We start from the raw sequence: 19,703 nt of genomic DNA on the forward strand, positions 1-19,703 counted from the left end.
ATTTATTTAATACTTATAATATTTCAGTAATAATAAAAATAATTCATTAAAATTGCTGCAAATTCTATTCGCCGGAATATCCACTTGCGATCCTAACCTTAAGAATACATTTTGTTTACTTATATCTTTTCTTGAAATGGAGTGACGAACTTCTCAATGCTATTATCATTTTGATCTTCATTCACAGAAAAAATTAATTTTTTTCATAATATGACACTCATAAATATTCGCTAAAAATATTAAAAATGATACAAAAAACACGAAGTGACAGAAATTAACAAAGATTTCATCAATTTTTGAACCAATGGAATGGAACTGAACTGAAGCGCGAAATTTTGAATTCAGAATCGTAAATCCTAAGAAAAAGAGTCTATAAAATAAGAAAAATTTCTACTCTGATATTAAATACAGGAACATATATAAAAACAAATTTTTTCATGGTATATCAACCAAAAAATTTTCATTTCAACTTTATTTCGATTCACAGAAAATTAAAAGGCATTAAAATAAGCTGCAATGCTTATTATTTTAATCCAATTTTGCTTATTTTAATACCAAAATGGATTAAAATAAGCACAATTGGATTAAAATAATAAGCGTTGCAGCTTATTTTAATACCTTTTAATTTTCTGTGTTATCTTGAAAAATATTTGATTCAAATAATTATAGTTACAGCAAATAAATATTTATTTCTATCGAATAATTATTAATTGAGTCAATTAAAATAAACTTTTATAACGGTATTTTAAATACAGAAATTATTGATTTGAATAGTTTATTTAATTCAAATAAAAATTATTTGGTCTAAATAAATATTTATTAAATTAGGCCAAGTTATCAAATATTGAAATTAAATACATTTTTTCAATTTCGATTCTAACCTTAAAAATACATTCCATTTACTTATACCTTTTTTTGGAATGGGATGACAAACTTCTCAATTCTAATATCCTTTTTGATCTTCATTCACACAAAAAATTTAGTTTTTTATTAATATGACATTAAAAAATATTGGCTTAAAACATTAAAAATGATACAAAAAACACGAAGTGACAGAACTTAAAAATGCAATAAATTCATCAATTTTTGAACCGGCGGAATGGAATTGAACTGAAGCGCGAAATTTTGAATTCAGAATCGTAAATTTTAAGAAAAAGAGTCTATAAAATAAGAAAAATGATTTATTCTTTAATAAAAAACAAAGTAAATAATAAAAAAATTAATAAATAATTTTAATTGTTTAAATATAATATTATCAAATGCTTTTTTTTAAATCTCCTCTTTGAATTTAATCAAGAATTTTTTCTGGGTGTGGACATAGATTATTTTTGATGAATTATCCGTTTGGAATTTAAAATTATTGCAATTTTGGCCTTGAGTGAAATAACGAAGGAGAATGATTTTATAGTATATATAACTGAATGGGCGCAATAATGATTTGAAAACGCAACATATACAATATGGCATGCAGTGTAGCTTCCAGCGATCGAGATTCGCGAGTATCTAATCCGGAGTGAATCGTTTTGCTTATTAAAGTAGACCAGCTGAAAACTCCTGTATAAAAGGAAGAGATTGAAATAAAAGAAATATTTATTTAAATCAAATAAATATTTATTTAAATCAAATAAATATTTTTTTAAATCAAATAAAAGTTTCTTTAAATCAAATAAATATTTCTTTGAATCAAAAAAAACGTTTTCTTTAAAACAAAGAAACGTTTCTTTGAATCAAATACAAGTTTCTTTAAATCACGTAAATATTTATTTGAATCAAATAAATATTGTTTTTTTGAATCAAACAAATGTTTCTTTAAATCAAAAAAATATTTCATTGAATCAGAAAATTTTTGAAATAACCAAAAAATAGAATTGAAAAATAATAATTTTAATTAAAAAAAATTAATTTTAATTTACCTTTTTTGATAAAAAAAAATAAGTAGCAGAATAATTTGTTTATAAATGGTAATTGAATTTTACGTTAAATGTATATAAATATATATAGTAAACTGATGATTTGAAAATGTCTTCAAAAGGTTTTGTGAGTTTTAAAAGAGTTTTTCTGCCAAGGTTGATGCAGTGTTGCAACCGATTGAGACGGTAACTGACTTTCAAAAACACGTAAAGATTTGACCTTTCAGTGCCGTTTATTTTGCAAAAGACATTAGATAAATCAAATTTGACATAATCATGATCGATGCTCTGAATAAATGTATGTGAAAGTATATATGTAGAAAAGCTATATTCAACTGACAACTCTTCGAAGATTCTAAAAGTCATAATCTATACTGCCACTTAAATATATATATATATATATATATATATATATATATATATATATATATATATATGACACTTTTCTTTTATACAATTTTGACACCATTTTCATATTATTATAAACAAAAGAATATTTGTTGAAATTTTTATTATTAATAATTAATTAAATTATTAATTTAATTAAATATTTATTAATTACTTAATTTAATATTAAACAAAAATTAAAATGAATAATTAAAGAAAGTTCAATTATAAATTAAATTTAATATTTAATTTATTATTACCTTCGTTTATTATATTGATAAATTTCAGTGGTATATTTCGATGATTTGATTTGTCAAAAGTAGCACAAATTTAAATTGGTTTAGAGAAAATTTAATTGTTTTGAAAATTTTTTATTTATTAACGCTTACAATTAAATTTACGGTAATTTTTAATTTTTTTTCATTATTAATTAATTGATTAAATAAAAATTATTATTTTTCAATTCATTAAATTAAAATTAAGTTAATTAAAAATTATATTATCTAAATTGAAATTAAATTAATTAAAGAATTAATTAATTTTTTTATTTATAATTGTTTAAAAAAGTATATTTTTTTCAAATTTTAATATTGGAATCCACAATTTTTTTTTTGTTTCATGTTTTATAATTAAAATTACATTACACAATTATATTTATTAATTTTACTATTTACTTCTTTGTTTTATTATTAGAAAGAATAAATAATTTTTCTTATTTTATGTACCAATTTTTTTTTATTATACGTGCGATTTCAAATTTAAATTTTCGCGCGCAACTTCAATTCCATTCCGCTGTTCAGAAATCGAAACTCGTTTCTATTCGAGATTTCCCATGCGCGCGCGTTCACGGCGTTCATATTATTTACATTCAGTCATGGTCAAAAATTGGCAAATTGTTTCTTAATTTTTATTGTTTTTCGCGAGTGTTAGTGATTGTCATTGCCTATATTTTATTGTGAATGAAGATCAAAAGGATTCATTCATGGAGAAGTTTGCCCCCTTTCAGAAAAAGGTGAGAAAATTTTCGCAATGTTAAAAAAGATTAATGTAAGTTTTTTAAGGTTAGAGCGTCCCTTTTGTTTTTAATTTTTTTACGAACAAAACTTTTTTTTTCGTGTGATATATAACGAAAACGAGCATAAATATCTAAAGTCAGCTAAATATATTTCTCACAAAAATTCGAAAAATTTGTGACAATGGTTTTTTTTCATAAAAAATGAATTTCAGTTGAAATTAAAATTCCTGAACATTATTGTTCCTGAAATTATATAGCCACACTGTCCTCGAAAGCAATGCGTCATAGTCCTTCGTTATCGTCACCGAAAATAATAATCTCGATAAGGTCATACCAGGGACATTCGGTCAGTGACGTCGTTTCTCGTGTACCGCCAATCTGGCCTGGAATCCATTTAATCGGCCTAACTATTATACACCAAAACATGTGGGACGACTTGGCTGATGATAAATTAATTTGTATGTCAAAATATATACTCTTATCGATTCAATATATATATATATATATATATACCACGTGGGATTTCTGCTTATAACCCAAATGATAATATCGTTATCTATCGCGTATATGTTTTGGCGGCAGTTATTTCGACAAGGTGTAATTTGGTCGATTCAAATGTATCCATTAAGATAAAATTCACCGGATCATTTGCAAAATATTTGCCCTGATAATTTGCTTACATATCTTCATATTATAATATATACCTCTTTCAAATTTATTAGAAGACATTTTTTTTTCGACAGTCCATAAAAATTCGATTTTAATTATTAAATTTTAATTTTATTATTATTACATTTTTTTATGTTTTATTATATTTTTTTATATTTTTTTATATTTTTTTTTTATTATCCATTGAAAAAAAATTATTTGATTCAATTACTTGACTATTATCAAATAAATATTTGCTTGAACCAAATAATTTTTATTTGAACCAATAATTTCTGTATTTGAAACAAAATGAGCCAAAAGTTTTGAACGTTCAAATGAACAAAATTTTTTTTGAAACTTTTTTAAGTACGAATTTTATTACAAAATATTGTTTTAAATATCTTAAAAGAAGTTATTAATTTAATATTTGTTTAATTTTCTGTTTTATTTAACATTTACATTATAATTTTTTAATAATTTATAGATTGAAAAAAATATTTTGTTCATTTGAACGTTCAGACCTTTTGGCTCATGAAACAAATACCATTTAATTGACGCTAATAATAATTATTTATTTGAATCATTTTATATTTTTATTATTATTATTATTATTATTATTATTATTATTATTATTATTATATATTTTATCAATATTCTATTTATTTAATACAAATAAAAAATTATTTGATAATACTTAAGTAATTTATTTGAAGCAAATAAATTTTTAAGTGTATTAAAAAAAAAAAAAATTTTCTTGTCATTTTAAATTATTTTTTAATTTATTTTCTTTATTCGAATTTGACATTGAATAAAATATAGAACAAAGAGGCTTTTGGTCTTTGACTTATGGGAATAAAAAAAAAATGTCAAAAAGAAATACTTTCTTTCTCAAAAATTAATATAAAATCAAAATTTTTTTTTTGAAATAAAATAAATAAATTATAAATAAATATATACCTTAATTTAAGTTTTCTATATACATATTTCACTTCTTTATCTAATATTGAAAAATATTATATTTGAGTAAATTAAATGATATTTGTTTAAAATACAAAAAATTATTGATTTAAATAAAATTTATTTAATTCAAATAAAAATTATTTGGTTCAAATAAATATTTATTTGGTTTAAATAAATATTTATTTGATAATAGTTAAGTAACCAATTTATTTGATTGAAATAATTTTTTTCAGGGTATAATAAAATATAATAAAATATAAAAAAGGAAATAAAAAAAAAATTTTATTTTTGACTATTTTCAAAATTTTATTTTTTGAAAATATTAAAATTTTTAAAAATCCATACGATTGATTGTTCAGAATCATGAAAAAAGCCTACAAAAAAATTAGTGATAAAAAATAATAAAAATTATAGAAGTTGAATTTTTAAGGAATAATTGATCAAATTGAAACCAAACATAATTGGTTTGGTTTAGGGGTAACAATTTTTTTTACAAATTTTTTTTGAACCTGATATCATATTTCATTAAAAAATGAAAAAAAGTTATTTTTAACAAATTTTGCATTTTTTTTTATTTTTCAAAAATTTTATTTTTAAAAAAAATTGAATTTTTTCAAAATCCATACGCTTAATTGTTCCAGAATCTTGAAAAAAGTGTATTAAAAAATCATCAATGAAAAATAATAAAAATTGTGACAGAAGTTTAAATTTTTAGTTTTTGAAAATTTCGAGTTTTATTTAAAAAAATATTAATTAATTAATTGTTTATCAATTTCCCATAGTATATTAGTTTTAAATACTCATTATTAACTGGGAAAAAAATTGACAACCTGAAACAGCCTCAATTTTGAAATTTCAGTGGTCCCTCTCATTAATAATTTTTATTTGGTCGCCAGTATCCTTACTCACAAAAAAGAAAATTAAAATATATTTTGTTTTAAAGAATAAAAGGAAACAAAAATTAATTAGAAAAACAAAGTAAAATACATTTTGTTATAAAAAATAAAAAAAAAAAATATTTTTTCATTATCAGATTATTAATTTAAACAAGAAGGATGAAAAAATTAAAAAAAAAAATTACATTAAAACTCGGGATTATAAAAATTTAATTTTGGATTAAAAAGTATTTGGAGGAAATGAGGTAGGTTAGTGATTCGACGGGTCTTATCTGAATGCATGGTTCGTGCAGTCGACCAACACAAAATAACACGTTAGTCGAGACTGTGAAACGGAGTCACTTGGGCCAATATTGCCTTAACTCTGTTTCATCGTTCTCCTTCTTGTTTAATTCAGTGTGTTTCGACTTTCTGCGAAAATCCTCGGAATCAAAACGAGAAATTATTCTCGGTCGCAAACTCCTTTGAAAATATCGCGATTTGTGTTTTTTCTTTAACGTGATTTTTATTCAGTGAAAGTGATATTTAATATTTATATATATAAGTGACTGGTGTTTTCATCAAGGGCTCATTTGTAAGTGCATTCTTGATAATTGAAACCAATTTAAATTTGATTTTAAAACCAAAAATTGATGGGAAAATTGAACTATTTTTCATTTGTAAATATACAATTAAAAATTTAGTTATATAAAATTTTCAATAAATAAATTTTTAACTTTGTAATAAAATTTGAAATCGACAAATTTTTAACATTAAATTTTTTAAACTTATATTTAAATAATTGTTTAATCAAAATTCTTAAAGAAACTTTCCTTCTTGAAGTTCTCATTATATGAATAAAAAAAATATTCGATAAATTTTGAACAGTTTCAACTAAAATTCGAATAAAAAATTTCTTTTTCATGATTGTTTCAGTAGTTAAAAAGTTAATTAACAACTGTATCTCTGGCTTTTCAAGTAAAATTAATGATAAAGATTCTCAAATTTATGCGTCGTTAATAGGAAATTTATTAGTGACTTGATTTGTTTATCGGGGTTCTTATTGTTTTTGTAAAAGTTCAACGTTACCAAATATTGATTAATTACTATCATTTAGAATTGTTTTCTTTTTGATTAAAAGCATTGTTTTCAGTGTTGTGTTGCGTTGTACATTTTTTTTTTTTGCTTTGTCGATTTATGTTTTCAGGGAAACTTGGTTGATTTCGTATTAATGAGGAAAAAAAAAAGAAATTAAAGTGATTGCCATTTATTGGGAAAGTGAAAATTTTTTCTTTTTGTTGTATTTTTCGCAGAAAGTTTATTCGCGTTTATTTACTTTAAACTAATTTCAGCGAATTTCTTGTCTTGACGTCGTTGGCGCGATTAAACCATATATTATCAGCACACTCGGTCCAAAAGAGGAAATGCACCGAAATTCGTTGACTCATTGATATGCTCCCATTCGCTGCTTTGATATTAAATACAGGAACGTATATAAGAACAATTTTTTTCATGGTATATTAGCCAAAAAAAAATTTTATTTCGATTAACATGAAAAATATTTGATTCAAATAATTGGTTACTGCAAATAAATATTTATTTATTATTTATTATTTGAGTCAATTAAAATAAACTTTTATAAACTCTCTAAATCTGAATTAGTAAAAATGTTAACTAATTTAAATTAGTGACTCACTTTTTGCTTTAGAATTAGTTAAATTTTACTAATTGTTAGTAAAAGTTACTAATAATTAGTAAAATTTTACTAATTGAGAAGCAAAAAGTCACTAATTCAAATTAGTAAACTTTTTTACTAATTCAGATCTAGAGAGTAGGTATTTTAAATAAAGAAATTATTGATTTGAATACAGTTTATTTAATTCACAAATAAAAATTATTTGGTCCAAATAAATATTTATTAAATACATTTTTTCAGTTTCAGTTTTGAAATAAAATTTATAATTTAAATTTAATTTAATTTTAAAGACAATTCGTAATTTCAATATGTAATTATTCGAATTTAATTTCATTTGAAAAATATTTCAAATAATTTAATTGGAATTTTATTTTTATAAAAAAAAAAACCTCAAAAATCATTTAATTTAAACTAATTCCACTGAAAAATTAAATTGAGAAACATATATAAATTAAGAATTAATAAATGAATGAAATAAATATTTACAATTTTATTGAAATTAAATTAATGAAAAAATTTGTTTTTATTATATGAAATAATTGGAGTTTTAATTGACAGTATAATAAACTTAAATTAAAAATGTGTTTTATCTAAAAGATAAGTTGTTTCGAATTTGAAATATCATGCCCGAGGTAAAAAAAAAAAAAAGAGTGTTAAAAAGACTTTGGAAAATACAAATTCACAATAAAGAGCAAAAACTTGAAGCATTAGATATGAGTAATGAATTTCGCAACCACTGTTAATTATACCTGCGAATTATTCAGTAAACATTCGTGGAAACCAGTTGAATATCATTTTTACTGAAACGTGTCATTTAGAATATTGAATACATTATTGACATAATTTTTCAGATTTAAAATTGAAAAGTCAGTAATTGCCGCAGCACAAAATATTAATATGTGATTGACATGACGCGAATTAAAAAGATTTACCTTTATTAAAATTATATATGACTTTTTTTTTCTATGCATCAAAGTATATAAAGAAATTTATTTTTCAAACGAATTCGCAAATTGTCAGGCTTTTAGGTTTTGTATATAAAGAAGTTAATTTTAAACATCGCGTTATCTTTTTTACCAATAAATACATATACATATATATTAATATATATCCACATCGTTTTCCTTTAAAAAAAAAACACTTAAATTTCCCAAGCATTAGAATGAAGGAAAATTATGCGTAATTTTAGAAAAAAAGAAACCGGTTTCCAAATTGATATATAGTCAAGGACAAAACAAATTTTACAAACTTAACTACGTTTTTAACAATTTTTTCATTTTATATGATAATTTCAAAGTTTAATAATGTGCGCATGTGAAAAAGTAATAATTTATTACATTTTGTGAAAACAATGAATAAAATAAATCTAATTTATATGATTTTGAATTTGAATTTTTATATGATTTTGAAATTAGTTAAAATTTTCATATTTTTAAAGAATTTTATTAGATATAATTATTTTTTAGACGAATTTTTATTTTGCTTAACAGAATTCTTATGTGTCGAATTTTTATTGTAAAGAATTCTTAAAACGCCGAATTTTTATTTTTTCCACAGTTCCAAATGGCCGAACAAACAATCGATTTCGACGCGATTTTTAAAATCCACCAATCATGATTTTCTTGACAACTTTTGATTGGTGGATTTTAAAAATCGCGCCCAAATCGATTGTTTGTTCGGCCATTTGCAACTTTGGACAAATAAAAATTCGGCGTTTTAAGAAATCTACCAAATAAAAATTACCTAAAAATTCTGTTAATTAAAAATTTTTTAAAAAATAAATTCTGACACATTTTTGTGTGTATAAGAAAAATTATTTAGAATGTCGCGAAGAACATGATAATTATGCTAATAATACGAATAATTAATATTTGTCCCTCGCGTATATATTATTTTACAAAGCAAAAAAAAAGAGAATAGGAAAAAGAATCTCTTGAGATTTTGGTCGATATTTATACCCGCGTATATATGTGATCCGTTATGTAAATATAGAGAGGGTTCCCATACTTGATTTTTATGCCACTGCTTAATACATATATATCTATATATACAAAGTGCGCCTAGAGTACATTTTCATCTATATAGAGGTTCCGGAGTTATTAGAGTGCGTGTGTATATATAGAAGAATGTATAGGGATTGGTCGTTGTGCCCTGATGATTGGAGGACAGAGGGCGCTTTGTTTCAGGAGTGCCTGGAGCACATAATCATTTGCAGTGGAGCGTTCTTCCATAAACCGCGTGTGTGCCATACATCCGTTCATGCGCTGTGATTCATTGGTCGATCATCATCGTCATCATCATCATCAACAACATCCCATGGGGCAGCTCTCTCTCTCTTCTCTCGTTGACACTCTCGGCCAGCCCTCAGCCAATCTTCTCCCGGGTTTCCTCGACGATGGTCGAATGCTCTCATCGGATGCTATCTTTACTTATTTTACGGGGTGTGAAACTAATCAGAATTATCCTCCATGGTCTTGCATCTTGTTGCTCGTGTTTCACTCACTGCTTATCTCGGCAGAAAATCACACTCTTCTTTTTTAGATAAGGGAGGGAAAAAAACTGCTCGCCTTTTAGATATATAATATATATTCCTTAAAACAAAGCTGACATCGTTTTCTATATAAATTTTTACATCGTTGACTCATTATTTTTCTATTGAGTTTATAAATAAAAGCATAGATGAAATATATTTTCATCTATTGATTTATTTATTCGTACGTTTTTACTTATATATGTGACGCGCTCTGAAGAAAGGGACTTTAGAAGCAAAAAATTATAGGTTATGTTTTAAAATTTCCAAGTGAAAATACACAAAGAGAATCAATTTTCAATATAAATTATTCAAAAACTAATTTTTATTTTATATAAATAAAAAGAAACTTTTAATCAAGGTAAAATTATCGTAAACATAACCTATAATTCGTTTGCTTCTAAAGTTTCCTTCAATGCGCGTCATATATATATTTTTTAATTTGTATTTGTTATTGAAAAACTTGTTAATTGTAAAAACACAAGTAGCAGATATTTTTGAGTATTTAATATATATGCGTGACTGAAGAAAAGAGACCAGGAAAGCTAAAAATTATAGGTTATGTTTATGATTGTTTTATACCTTGGATATAAATAATCAATAGTAATAATAGTCAATAATTTGTATTTGAAAAAAATATGAATAATTATTAAATGAAATCAATAAAAAAATAATTTGATTTTTAATACGATCGAGTGCTGTTCAAAGAAAAAGTTAATTTTTATATGATTTATATAATTATTAATTATTCTCTTATAATTTTAATTTAAAAAAAGGGTTTTTTTATTTACACAATCGAATTATGTTCATATAGAAAAATGCACGAAATTCCATTTAATTGACTCAAATAACGCAATTGTTTGATACAAATAAATGTTTATTTAACTCAAATAATAATTTTTTGATACAAATAAATATTTAATTTATAATAGTCAAGTACCTAATAGAGTTTTTGAATCAAAATAAATTTTTTTTAGTGTATAGAGAAAAAAATATAATAGAAGCATAACCTTCTTATTTGTGAGTTAAAAAAAATTTATTTGATTTAAATAATCAGTTACCTGACTATTATCAAATAAATATTTCCTTGAACCAAATATAATTTTTATTTAAATAAAATAAACTGTATTTAAACTAATAACTTTTGTAGTTGAAGCAAATTAAATTCAATTGCCTCAAATAAAAATTTTTGGTTTAAAGGGAATATTTATTTTTATCAAATAATTTTTATTCACGGAGAAAAATGTAAAACAAAAATAAAGCAATTTTTACTATGCTTCTGTAGTAAATCCTAAGCCTGACTGGAATTTCTGTCAACTTTTGCTCTATAAATAGTAAAAACTATACTATTTCCGGAGTACTATTTCAGTATTAATTTTTCTATTTCCAGAGCAAAAGTTGTCAAGAAAAGTTCCGAACAGTGTATGTTTTACTTTGCAAATAGTAAAACTTAATTTATATTTTTTTCCGCATTTAAATAATAATGTGAAAAAATTAATTCAGTATATTTTACAAAACTGTAACGGAGTAACGGGTACAGCTCTTTACGAAACTGAGTTTTGTAAAATGTGATGGATATTTTCGGATGAACTACAGAAATTTCGTTATTGTTTATACTGTATATTTCTGGAGTTTATCCTGAATATTTCGTGACATTTTACAACACTCAGTTTCATAAAGAGCTGCGTATTCGCTATACTCCGTGATAGTTCTGTAAAATCTACTGAATTAATTTTTTCCGTGTACTATATTTTTAGAATTTCCTTTTTGCAAAAGTGTGTTTTTTTTGTCAATTCTAAACAAGAAAGTCTCTATCAAAAAAATTCTTTATCTGGAACAGCTATATGTTTCTCTAGAATAACGAAAACTTTAGTTGTTTTAGTGAAAAATATCGCTGTTCCAGATGATGATTTTTTTTTACGTGTCCTTTAATTAAATTTCAATTTTCGTAAAACTTTCCCCAATTATCAAAAATTGAAAAAGTTCAGTTTTATTTTTTCTTGGCAAGAGTTTATAGTAAAAATAGAGTATATATATATATACTTTTGCAAAAATACGCAATTCCCATCTGTCCTTTTGTGGGCGTATAAAAAAGAAATAACCCCCTAAAAATGAACATCTGTACGAAAAAAAAGTGCACGAGTGACTACACACGTGCAGGAAACACGTTGAGCCATTGAAGCTCTGCGAATAAGGAATAGTGCGGTGAAAGAGAAAAGAGAGAGAGAGAGAGAAAGGAGTGAGGCAGTATTTTCGGGTGACCGTGGCCCTGCCCTCTCTACTTCGGGGCCATTTATGTGCCACTCGTTGCATTCTGGCTCACGTATGTATATATCTATGTGTTTGTAAATTCACTCATGGTAACTATATATAGCTGATGGTAGTAATGGGGGCAGTAGCAGGAGAGAGAGAAAGAGGAAACGGGTGGGTGTGTGTTTGGGCGAGGAAGTTTTGTAGAGAGGGGGTCAGTAGAACCAACCGTTTTATATTCGGCACTGCACGCCAAGTTCACCCAGGTCAGTTTAGCACACAAAAAGTAAAAAAAAAATGCAACCACTCTCACCGAGTCTGATGCGAAACTGGTTCGAGAGGGATACATATATATATATATATGTATATATATACTCTTTGGCAGTGTGCGAAAAAAAGAAAAATAAAAGTTCAGAGAATATATATGTATAGACGAGCATTCGCCAAATAACCATCCAAACTCGTTGCCAAACTGCAAATGTATCGCGTAACGAGCATTGACACGTGTGCATCACACGTGTTTCCATTTTCACGTGGGAAAATAATTTTCTACTTACTGATGGCAATAGTAACAAACTTTTCGGCTAACAATATTATTGAAAAAAAAACAATTTCAATCATAGAGAAATCTAATAATAATTATATAATTATTATTATTAATTATTATTAATTATAATTATTAATAATAATAATTATTAATACTAATTTGATTACATAATGGATTATAAAAATTATATATATACTTGATATTGATAAGAGATTTTAGTGTGTTAAAAATGTATAAAAAATTGTGATTTTTTTGTAGTTATAACACTATTTGGTATACGGCTTCCGAAATCCTAGAAGGTTTACCTTCTAAAATATTTAGTGTTTTTTAGTGGTTCGTTAAATATATTTGCGTCTTTATTATTTGACCCCTTTAAATTTTAATGATTGCACGATGTTATAATTTTTTATTACTCTCTTACTTTGAATCAGTGATGAAAACAATTTGATTTTTAATACGATCGACTGTTGTTTAAGGAAAAAGTTAATTTTAATATGATTTATATAATTATTAATTATTCTCTTTTAATTTTAAAAAAGAATATATTTATTTACACAATCGAATTATATGTTCAGAAAAATCTACGAAATACCATTTAATTGACTCAAATAATAATTATTTCATATAAATAACTATTTATTTGATAGTCAAGTAATCGAGTATTTGAATCAAATAAAATTTTTTTCAGTGTATAGAGAAAAAATATATTAGAAGCAAATATTTATGAGCTGAAAAAAATTTTATTTGATTTAAATTATCAGTTACTTATTATCAAATAAATATTTACTTGAATCAAATAATGTTTATTTTAATTAAATAAACTGTATTTAAATTTTTCTATTTGAAACAAATATCATCTCGAATAATAATAATTTAAAATATTTATTTGATAATAGTCAATAAACGGATTATTTGAAAAAAAAATAATTTTTTTTCAACATAAATTCAATTACACAGGAAATTTAATATACAAATTACAATATAATAAAACTTTTAATTAATAATTATAATATTTGTTGAAAAAAATGAAATAATGGTTACTTTAAAATTTCGAGTGCTTATTATTTTCTTTTGAAAAATTCTTATTATATAATAAGAACGCACCTGCAAAAAAATTCAATTATTGAATATAACGAGAAAATTTTCGGAGGCATAAATATGTTGCAGCTAAATGTAGAATTTCATTTCAATAATGGAGAATAATTAAGCCGTGTTTTGTACAAACACACGTACTAAGGATAAGTAGGAAGAAGAGGAGAGCGAAAATGAGAGAGAGAAAGAGAGTCGGGGAACGGTTGCATTTAGTGTATGTGTGTGTGTGTGGGGTGGGTCGCCAGTTTCGCCAGTTATCCGGGTTTAAAACAGCTGCCAAATTTCCCTCTCGCTCGAGAGAGCGAGAGTGACCCATCGAGAGTGAGTGTGTTCCACATTGCGCACGTATACACCGTTGCACGGGACACACATACATTTCCACCAACACATTTATACTTTATGCACATGCACTTGCAACCGTCCCGTTTGTGCTCAGCCATGCGCGCCTCTTTGTAGTTCATGTGCATCTATATATAATATAAATATATTTCTTCCTCTTTTTTTTAATACATTTATTTATTATTTAATCTTTTTCATGGTTTCATTTTTTTGTATTCTACACCCAGAGAAATTGTTTTATTTCAACCAAATATAATATATTTGAGTTAAATAAACGGGATCGCATGATTATGTTTTAGAAATCATTAGTTAGAATTTTCATTTTATGGAATTTCATTTGTCATATAATTATTTTTGAGCCAAATTTTCATTTGTTCGAATTATTATTTTGATACAATTTCCCTATAATCGATTTTTCATACTACAGAATTTTTATACTTAACCGAAAAATCATTTAACAGAATTTCTAATTGATAGAATTTTCAGTTGTCCGTAATTACAAATGGTCGAATAAACAATCGACAGAAAGATTTCGGTGCGATTTTGAAAATCAAGCAATCACAATTTTATGGATAATTTTTGATTGGTTGATTTTAAAAATCGCACCGAAATCTTTCTGTCGATTGTTTATTCGACCATTTGCAATTACGGACAACTGAAAATTCTATCAATTAGAAATTCTGTTAAATGATTTTTCGGTTAAGTATCAAAATTCTGTAGTATGAAAAATCGGTTATAGGGAAATATATCAAAATAATAATTCGAACAAATGAAAAATCACCAACTAAAATTCTATGCAATGAAATTCTAGCCAATAAAAATTCTTTAAAATGCCTATTATGTTAAATGAAAATTCGAGCAAATAAAAATTCTATGAACTGAATTTTCGGTTATATAAAAATTTTGTAATATAGAAAATCGGTTTCGATGAAAATTCTGGACAAAATCTACTTAATTCGGCTCAAAAATAATTGTGATAAATGAAATTTCATAAAATGAAAATTCTAACTAATAATTTTTAGAACATGTTCATCTGTCCTTTTCTCAACAACGATAATAAACTTGTTTTTCTCTCAACTCTGCGGATAAAATAAAACGAAACTTTTTCCTGATATTGTTAAAAAATTTGCGAGAATCACAATGTGAAATCCGAGGCGGGGGGCAAGGGGAGAGGGCCTACATTGTGGTTTTCGGTGTCAATGAGATTCAGCGGCTGAAACTCTTGAAGAGTTACACCAGGAGAACAATAATTCTGGCATCGTTGAACTTAAAGTGATCCACATGACCGCGCGGCAGAAGGTCTCGTGCAGAGCGCACTGTCTCGTCGTCGCATCGTCGATGCATTCAGTCGCACAAACACGCATGAGAACATACGTTTACTTACACACACACATATGTATATATAATATCCAAAGAGGTACACAGACACGCGTACTTTTATATATATATATATAGTTTGAATGCGAAAAATGCAAGTGAGCGCGCACGCACAAGTTCAACAACGTTCATTTGAAATAAACCCGGTCAGAGATATAGTCTCTTTCTCTCTCTTTCTCTTGGCTTTTGCTATACATATATATGTAATGCATACATATATGTATTACGTTACACCAATGCATCGACACGTGCACTCCTCCAAACCCATACTCCTTTACGACTTTTACAAAATTACACACATTTTCAATGTATAAATAAATATATTTGTATAAATGCATACCACACTGAAACAATGCTTGAAATTTGTTGCATTTTCGAGGCAGCTTCAAGGTATATGTCTTTCTTAATCGGGATTTATCGAAAATTTTTACAAGGTTATTTTCCTTTTTTCTTAAATATATAAATATATATGGGGCGAAATTCCTCATATACCAATAGAAAAAATGTGAATATTTTTTTGAAAAATGATATAAACTATTGTATAATAAAGTATGAAAAAAATTTAGACTATATTTTTAAAAATAAATGTAATGTTAAATATTTAGTAATATATACATTTTAATATAATAATTTATATAATAGTTCAGAATTCTTTTTATTTATATATGTTATTACTAATTTTATGTTACAGAAGAAAGAAAAATGTTCTGATGAAAATGTGACAAAAAAGTTGGATGCCTATAAACTGCATTTCTTTTCATCTGCTATTCTGCAAAATGGTGAGTCTTTAATTTCACATTAAAAAAAAGTTTGATTTAATTATTAAAAAATAGTTTAATTCATAGTTGCTTGAAACTTTTGATTCTGAAAACAGATGAATAACGATTTTCAAGCAAATGCAGTGATATTTTTTTAAAATCTTCTGACATTTTGGAAACGACATTTCAAATTTTTAAAATTTGATGCCAAATTCGTAATCAGTGACTTTGAAAACTATCGAGTAACAAGTTTCAATCCATAGCATATAAAGCGCAAGCGCATCGCACTATCGACCTGTTTACTTTAAACGCGTTTTTATCCGAAAAGTTATGATTTTCGTCATATGTTTTGCCAAAATGCAGTAATAATATCTTTTTTATTTGAAACAAATACCACTTAATTAACTCAAATAATAATTATTATTTAATACAAATAAATATTTATTTGCGACAATAGTCAAGTAACTGAATATTTGAATCAAATTTTTTTTTAGTGTGTATTGTATATTTAAATACAAAAGAAAACAATTTTTAAAATTTTTACAAATCTTTTTGATTACAAAAAAGTATATTCTAAAATTTGGAATATATACTTGGGATCTATTTTAAAATATATATATTTTATACTTAAACTCAGTATTTAATATTCTACACTGAAAAAAATAGTATTGAATCAAGAAAACCTATGTACTTGACCGTATTTTATACCAATATTTTCTTGATCCAAGAAAATTTACTATTTAAACTAATAAAAAAATTTCTTGGATCAAGAAAATATTGGTATAAAATACGGTCAAGTACATAGGTTTTCTTGATTCAATACTATTTTTTTCAGTGTAGAATTTACTTTATGCATTGTTGTGACTTAATTAGAGAGATTCAATACTATTTTTTTCAATGTATGTACATACTGATGAATTTATTTATAAAATATGTTCTAAAATAGGTCCTAAGTATATAATTCTAAATTTCAGAATATTTTTTTCGATAGGAGGTTAAGGGAAAACTGAAAATCAGGAAAAGATTTTTATTAAAAGAAACCATAAATTACATATATCTTTTACTTCTTTAAATAATCGCAGGAAACTAAAATCTTATCTGCTCGGTAAAGAATGCGTTTTCCATTTATGAAATTGCTACTTAAGAAGTACATAAAATTTAAATAATTCAAAATTAATCAGGGGAAAAAAAATTAGTCATAGGAAACTAAGGGAATTTTGAAAATAAAATTCTCGAGCCTCCTTGAGAAATAGAAATTATTTCTTTTAAGGTATATTTGTCTCGTATGATTCGTTTTCGTCAGATGTTTTTGAAAATTAACTTGAGTATTCTAAAGCTATTAATCAATACAATAAAACCAAGCTGCTTAAAATTGACCGTTTGTAAGTTTAAAAAATGTAAATCCAAGTTTTATAATTTACATGCATTTTGTGCCAAACCCATAAATATTGTTACATTTTATTCTTTAATTTTTGAAAGAATCGTCAAGTTTTAATAAAAAAAAACTAATATACGGGACATTTTGAGGAAACAATTACCTACAATAAAAATGAACAATATCTACCGTTTACTTTAGAAGTTATTGAAAATACAAGTTGCGAACCATTTATAACAAATATACAGTAAGTGGTATCGTTGTCAAAAATAATACAATATTGCATACGAATTTTAAAAAGAAATGAGTAGAGATATTTTAAAATTGATCAACACTGTATAAAATTTGAATAGTAAATAATATTTTTCATAATTCTGAAGCTTTAAATGAAAAAAATTTTTTTAATGATTTTCGAACACGACATCATCGCGACAAATACCTTAATAAATTTTGAGATAATTTTGTTTTAAACGAATTTTAATAGAATTTTTCTTTTAAATTTTTGAGATAACTTTTTTTTTTGAAATATAATTTACTTATTTCTATAAACTGTAAATTATTTGCAGTATTGTTGTATATTTTATTAAAGCCATGATATATATTTGGCATAAATGATCTCTTGATAAAATATATAGTTAGAAGCTTTTGAAATGGGAGCTAAATGGTTGAATTGAAAGGAGAAAATCAACTCGTCGATGGGATGTTTGTTCAGCAAGGCAAACTTGGTCAAAAGTGGTCCAGACACCGACCTCATTCACGAATTGCACTAGGTTTTCGGAAGCACACAGAGTGAGAGAGCGAGAGAGAGCAACAAGTAGTAATGGCGTTTAAAGCACGTCGGCCGTTGGCGATGTGGTAGACCGGTGTTAGTACTTGCATTAGTGGTAGTTTCACACAGAAATCTCGGGGAATATATGTAGGTCGCTAGTATCAACACTAGCACGCTTCAGTCGACAATTGCATTTGGTGGTGCACAACCACCCCCGAAATTTTCCAAGTGGAGTCATGTATATAGAACTCTGTAGAATAGTTTTCATGTGTGTCTGTGAGAAAATCTACCAATACTATTTTGTGTATATATATATATATGTGAAACATTTCCGAAAACATAGTCATATGTGTTTCACTCTATACAGATATAGTATTCCAATAATGTGTGCATACGCCTTCAACGTACCTTATCTATTTTACAACTCGTTGCTTCGGTATGGGTTCTGTATATCTGATTCCACAGAGGCGCAACAAGTAGGTGTCCCCCAAAATATATGTGGCCATTTCTCACTGATGTGTTCGTTGATTTCATTTATAATTTCAATGACAAAAAATATATATATTTATCAAGGACATATTTTTAGATATTTTTTCTAAATTTAAAATTAATTTTTATATGATTTATATAATTATTAATTATTCTCTTGTAACGTTAATGTAAAAAAAAGGTTTTTTTTATTTACACAATCGAATTATGTTAAAAAAAATCTACGAAATACCATTTAATTGACATAAAAATTAATTGTTCGCTTGTAATTTTAATTGAAAAAATGGTTTATTTATTTACACAATCGTATTATGTTAAGATGTATGAGATAATATTTAATTGACTAAAATAATAATTATTTGATACAAATAAATAATTTTGATAATATACACTGAGAAAAATATATGCTATTGATTCAACAGCATTTCTGCCAAATGCTATTAAAATTATTAGATTCAAAAGCATATGCTATTTGTAAAATATTTTATTCTTTTGAAACAATAATTTTTATACTTTTGGCAGAAATACTATTGAATCAATAGCATATTTTTCTCAGTGTAGTCAAGTAATCGAGTATTTGAATCAAATAAATTTTTTTTCATACTCTCTAAATCTGAATTAGTAAAAATGTTTACTAATTTTTAATTAGTGACTCACTTTTTGCTTCTGAATTAGTAAAATTTTAC

General features: G+C 25.2%; 1 protein-coding gene across 1 annotated transcript in view; it reads left to right on the forward strand.

The window, feature by feature from the left end:
* The first annotated feature begins 3,155 nt into the window (after positions 1 to 3,155).
* Positions 3,156 to 19,703, forward strand: part of LOC127279175 (mushroom body large-type Kenyon cell-specific protein 1) — a 189,345-nt gene continuing 172,797 nt past the window's right edge. The window contains exons 1-2 of the mRNA XM_051301384.1: positions 3,156 to 3,309; positions 16,318 to 16,405. The gene's annotated coding sequence lies outside the window, so the exon portion shown is untranslated. The remainder of the gene's footprint in view (positions 3,310 to 16,317; positions 16,406 to 19,703) is intronic.

The sequence above is a fragment of the Leptopilina boulardi genome, unplaced genomic scaffold, assembly GCF_019393585.1.
Source record: "Leptopilina boulardi isolate dan_hultmark-lab unplaced genomic scaffold, ZJU_Lbou_2.1 LbouV2_214, whole genome shotgun sequence".
Taxonomy (NCBI): Eukaryota; Metazoa; Arthropoda; class Insecta; order Hymenoptera; family Figitidae; genus Leptopilina; species Leptopilina boulardi.